The 5,622-nt window shown below is 48.3% G+C and overlaps 1 pseudogene; it reads right to left on the bottom strand.

The window, feature by feature from the left end:
• Positions 1–280: 280 nt before the first annotated feature.
• Positions 281–1,899, bottom strand: LOC147978144 (lysine--tRNA ligase pseudogene; annotated as a pseudogene).
• Positions 1,900–5,622: the final 3,723 nt, after the last annotated feature.

Consider the following 5,622-nt stretch of genomic DNA (forward strand, 5'->3'; position numbering starts at 1 on the left):
TCCTCTTTTTCAGAAGAAAAAACACCAAAACATAATACATGAACATGAGGTTAGTTATAGCAACTCAATGAAATAGAAAATCATATTGGCAATGGGAGTTACTGTCCATTAAAATAACGTAGAACTAGTTAACATTGCTTGTTATTTCTCGAAGTACAGAAATTAACTATTTGTAAAGCACAGAACTAGGAAACCATATTTACAATGGGCAATTACTGTCCATAACTTAAATTCCATTTTTGTTTCTTTCATAGGACAAGAATTCCATCTTTTCAAATAGCTAGCTGTCTTGAGGCTTCATGGCCGGGAACAGGAGGACCTCCTTTATGTTCTGGGAATCCGTCAGCAACATGGTGAGGCGATCAATCCCCAGACCCCAGCCTCCGGTCGGCGGCAGGCCATACTCAAGGGCAGTGCAGAAGGTTTCGTCCATGGCCATCGCTTCATCGTCACCGTCCTAACGATCCCTGAGCTGCTCCTCAAACCGCTCCCTCTGCACGACGGGGTCATTCAGCTCCCTGTAGGCGTTGCACACCTCATGCTTGTTGATGAACAGCTCAAACCTTTCAGTCAGTCCAGACCGGGCTTCGTCCCTGTGTGACTTCGCGAGTGGGCTCATGATCACCGGATGGTTGATGATGAACGTCGGGTTCACGCATGTCTCCTCCAGGAAGTGCCAGACAAGCTTGTCCAGCAGCCGTGCCGTCGTGTGTGGAAGCGGGCACGTAATGTCGTACCTGGCACAAGCCTCCATCAAGTACTCGTTGTCGTTGGCATCGTGGGTCGACAGATCCTCCTCCGGTATGTTGAGACCGGCCATGTCCTCAAGTCCCTTGATCACGTCGATTCGCGCGAACGGAGGCGTGAAATCGATCTCGATAGGCGGCTTGTCGGCGCCGTTGGCGTGGTACTGCACCTTGTAGCCGCCCGTGAGCTCCTTCACCATGCCGCCCAGCATCTCCTCCGTGAGCTCCATCAGGTCGTTGTAATCCGCATAGGCCATGTAGAACTCGCATGTCGTGAACTCGGGGTTGTGCGTCGTGTCGATGCCTTCGTTCCTGAAGGCCTCCTGATCTCGTACACGCGGTCCAGTCCGCCGACGACGAGCTGCTTCAGGTAGAGCTCCGGCGCGATGCGCATGTACAACTTCATGTTCAGGTCGTTGTGGTGCGTGACGAACGGCCTCGCGGCGGCGCCACCGGCAACCACGTTCATCATCGGGGTGTCCACCTCCAGAAACCCACGCTTGTCAAGGAAGCTGCGGATGAAGGAGACGACTCTGGCTCGCGCCGTGAAGACGGACCTCACCTCAGGGTTCACCATGAGATCGAGGTACCGCCGGCGGTACCGTGTCTCCTGGTCCTTGAGGGCGTAGCTCTCCATGTTCCTGGGCATGCCGGGCGCCCACGGCAGCGGCGGCGCGCGCCGGTGCCTATTCGGCTGCCGCGGCAGCATGTGCAGGCAGGGCGAGAGCACGACGAACTGTGCAGGGAATATGCTGAGCTCGCCTCGGTTGCTTTTACCAGGGAACCCACGCACGTCGACCACGTCGCCAAGCTTCACGCCAGAGTGGAAAGCGGAGAATTCCTCGGGAGTCTCCAGCTCCGAGGTCCCGGAGTCTGCCATGACCTGGACCTTGGCGCCGCCGCGGTGGAGGTCGTAGAAGAGGAGGCTGGAGGACGACGTCCTCTTGCTCATGATCCTCCCGGCCAGGGACTCGGTGACGTCGACCAGCTTCTCCCCGTCGGCCAGGCCCCTGTACCTGTGGACGTAGTCGGCGACGGAGACGGTGGGCTGGAAGGCGTGCGGGTAGGGGTTGACGCCGGCGGCCTTCTGCGCGGCGAGCGCGCCGAGCCTGTTGTGGTAGTACTGGGTGGGATCCATGCCGTCGTCCGTCATGGCGCGCGGTGCAAAACTCTCTCCCGTAGTTGGGGAAAAACAGAGCGGAGACTTTCTTGACCTAGCAGCGATTTCGTGTTCTCGTCGGTTTATTTATATGTACAAAGAAGAAGAGACGACTATGCGCTTGTTTGGACTCAAAATCGAACAAAACCTACCGTGACTTGCCAAACAAGCAACCCCACGAGCCCACCCCAGACTTGTGGGATCCTTTCCAGCGTAGCCGTTCGATCCAGTCAACGCAAAACTGGGCGCCGCATCAACGCAGCCCCATGCGAGAAGCACCACGCCCCAGACTCCGTACTAGAAGAACCACGTCGCCCCTCTGCAGCACTGATTGCATGTAGAACATTGTTGACTGCGGGCCGCTGACAGTCTATCGAGTGTTGCATGGCAGCACCATGGAAGGCTGAGTTGCAGCACAGACAACCGCTGACGACCGTCGACGCTGCATCGCAGCACTGGCAACTACCGCTGGGTTGCATAGCAGCACCGACGAGGATGCGTTGTAGCACCAACAGTTGACGACGACCGCTGCTTCAGAGCGTCGAACAATTGAACGATGCATTGCAGCGCCGTTAGACACCGATGGACCGCACAACAGCGCAGCACCTGAGTGCTGCATCACAACATCGACGCCGATGAGAAAGTTCATCCGATTGAAAACCAAAGTTTTCCTACTTTTTATACCTAACAACGGAGCTAGCTATACATCCAGCAACAACAAATAGATCAAAGATGAAAGAAAATATGTTGCCTCCATGACACTACTGTAGAGAAAGATCAGTATACACATGTGAACTCAAAGAAAGTGAAATACGCATACTTATGATGAGTGATATCCTGGTTAATCTGTTTATGTGTCCTAATTAACAGCCCATGAGCACACCCGAAACAATATCGGTAGTTAGACGAAGAAAACACATCCTGGTTAAAGGAGAAAGAACAGGAAAACGGTCCGTAGATTTGAAGAGAGTGGGGGGCTTACATCGAACTGTCTGCTGCCTTGAACACTTTCATGGAAAAGAAACATTGGCTTTGCCACCAGAGTAGGAAGAAACAGGATTGCCTTTCAGCTTGTTGCCCGTACCTGTTAATGAGCGAAAAATATGAACAGAGTCTGAAAAAAAAAGAGAACAGTAGCAATACGCTTAAGCAACAGCGGGTTTGTTGATATTTTTGCGGCGAAGAGAACTATGGCATATTTTTGATCCAACTCAAGTCAGAAAGATCAATGATGTTCAGGTTAAAACTCTGAACTCTCAACTACATCCACTAGTTGATAGTTGTTGCTCGAAGCTTAACAAGACAAACACAAGGCATTCCACTTCCTTAAAATTATTCTTGCTGTCATGAAAAATAAAAACTCCTTTAATTTTCTCGCTTCACCGATCGAGATCACTAGTACATGCATGCATATGGAGAAAACTGCAAACACACTGTTTGGACAAAAAAAAAAGTTTGCTAGTTCTTGGCCGGGCACCAGACACCTCACAAACCTGCACTGTCAATGAATTAGCTTTCTCTATTCCATGGTAGTGGTATCATGCACCTGAATGTTCTTTGCCATACAATTTTCTTAAGATTAATTAAGCTCTAGTACTGTTAGCATTGCAGCGGCGATCTGTATGTTACGATCCTAGTATTACCCAACATTGACGAACGGCAGAGATAAGATACTACCAGTAAACAGATGGATACAGTTGACAAGACCACAAACAGAATGGTTACTTACTTGTACAGTTCTGCTTTCTTGGTGAGTTCTATTTGATGGAATGGTTAAAAATATCCCTGTGTTTTATAAATTTTGTAGGATGTGAAATAGATATGCTAGAAGTTGCAAAACAACATTTTGGCACACACTGAAACTGCATGGTGGACATGAAGGAAAATCATGATAAACTCCATTGACTAGAGATGAAAACACAGCCCATTATGGTTATGATTCAGCAAAATACATGCCCTTCAACAGGTTGAACTACATCTATAATTTCAGTTAAAAACTACATCCATGCCATCCCACTTGTCATCAGGAGTCAGCATAACAACCATGGCCCCCTAAATGTAACAATAAGATTACATCCATGACAAAACTTTGGATAATCACTGATTACTCAATGTAGAAATCTGCATCTGAAAAATACACACAAGAACACATGAAGCCCACAATGGGGAGTTCGAATTATGAGAACGTTAATCATCTAACCCTGTAACCCACAGGGAAGCCATGGAAAAGTACATCTACACTAGGCATGGAAATTAAGAAGAAAATACCTACATCCATCACATGGCAAAAATACATTGTAGAACTAGATGGAAACACAGGAAGAAAAAACATACGTGGTGGTCAAAGTCCATACGTCGGACCAGACAAGCTTATGAAAGGCTACATGTAAATATGCGTGAAGCTTATGAAAGGCTACACTATGCGTGAAGAAAAAGCACTCATAAGCATTAGGGGTTCAAACATATACTAAGAACCATGGATTTCGAGTCGCTCGACTAGTCTATGAGTCGCAAAAATATGGTCGACTCAGCTTAGTGTCGACTCGCGACTAGTCACAACGCAGGCTCGACTTCTTCCGAGTCACTGCCCCAGAGAGACTCGCATGAGTCGCGACTCGAAAACCATGCTAAGAACTTCGGGAGAAAGATCAACCGATCATCCACTAACAGCTTAACGACAAGGAAGGAAGTAAGCAGCCAAGAATAATGAATATTTTAATCAAAACAACAACAAACGAGCCAGGTAATTCCTAAATTTCCCCTATTTTCCTCTGACATACTCCTCCCAATGCGAGCACAACGCTATTTCGTTCAAAAATTGCTATTCACTCCGCCATCAAAATCCAACCCTTGTTTCTCTCGCAGAGTATGCCACAGCTACCTCAACGAGTCACAGTATCCAAATCTGCCATTGTACAATGTACGGATGGGCTTAGGCATTTCGTCGAACACATTGGCTTCTATCCATTGGAAACCACCAGATCACATGTACAGGAAAGCTAGCAGTAAACTTCGAACATCGAATAGACAAGAGGTTGGTGCGGGAGCAACCTTGGGGAGTGCTGCGGTCGACGACACCGTCCGGGACCGCTGGCCTAGGCGCCTACAGGTAGAATACAAGAGGCTGCCCTTTGCACGACCTCCTCTTCACCACTCCACGGCCCCCAATCGTGATGCTCTTGCTCGACGGAGTACTGTCAAACAACCAAACAAAGCTACGTGTTGGTGCGTGGGTGATGTTTGTGTAAATTGTTTGGACGATCAAGGAGCGTGCGACAAGAAAAAAAATCGGCATGAACAAATGTTTCTCACATACCCGAAATTTGATTTTTTTTTCTTTTTCGCCACGACCTTCTCGGATGGCCAAACTTCACCAAATCTTGCACGAACATCACGCATTTGAGCTCCTCGAATGGCCAAACTTCACCAAATCTTTCTTGATTTTTTTCTCTCACCCACTAATATGTGGGCCACGCAATGTTGGCATGCCACGCAAGCTGGGTGGATGTAAAAAGCACCGTATTTGCACCAAACAACAAGTTAGATGACTATAAATCTATATTTTTAAAGTTTTAGTACTAAACTGAACATCTTGCGCAAGTTGTATGATTGCCGGTGATATTGCCTCAATAAGTAAATACACCAGCGATGTAGTTGGTACGAACACTTGCAAAATACTGATTTTCCGATCAGTGAACTTGCCCCGGTTGTGCAAAT

Source organism: Triticum urartu, chromosome 3A (genome assembly GCF_056163025.1).
Source record: "Triticum urartu cultivar PI428250 chromosome 3A, HENAU_Tu73, whole genome shotgun sequence".
In the NCBI taxonomy this organism is placed as follows: Eukaryota; Viridiplantae; Streptophyta; class Magnoliopsida; order Poales; family Poaceae; genus Triticum; species Triticum urartu.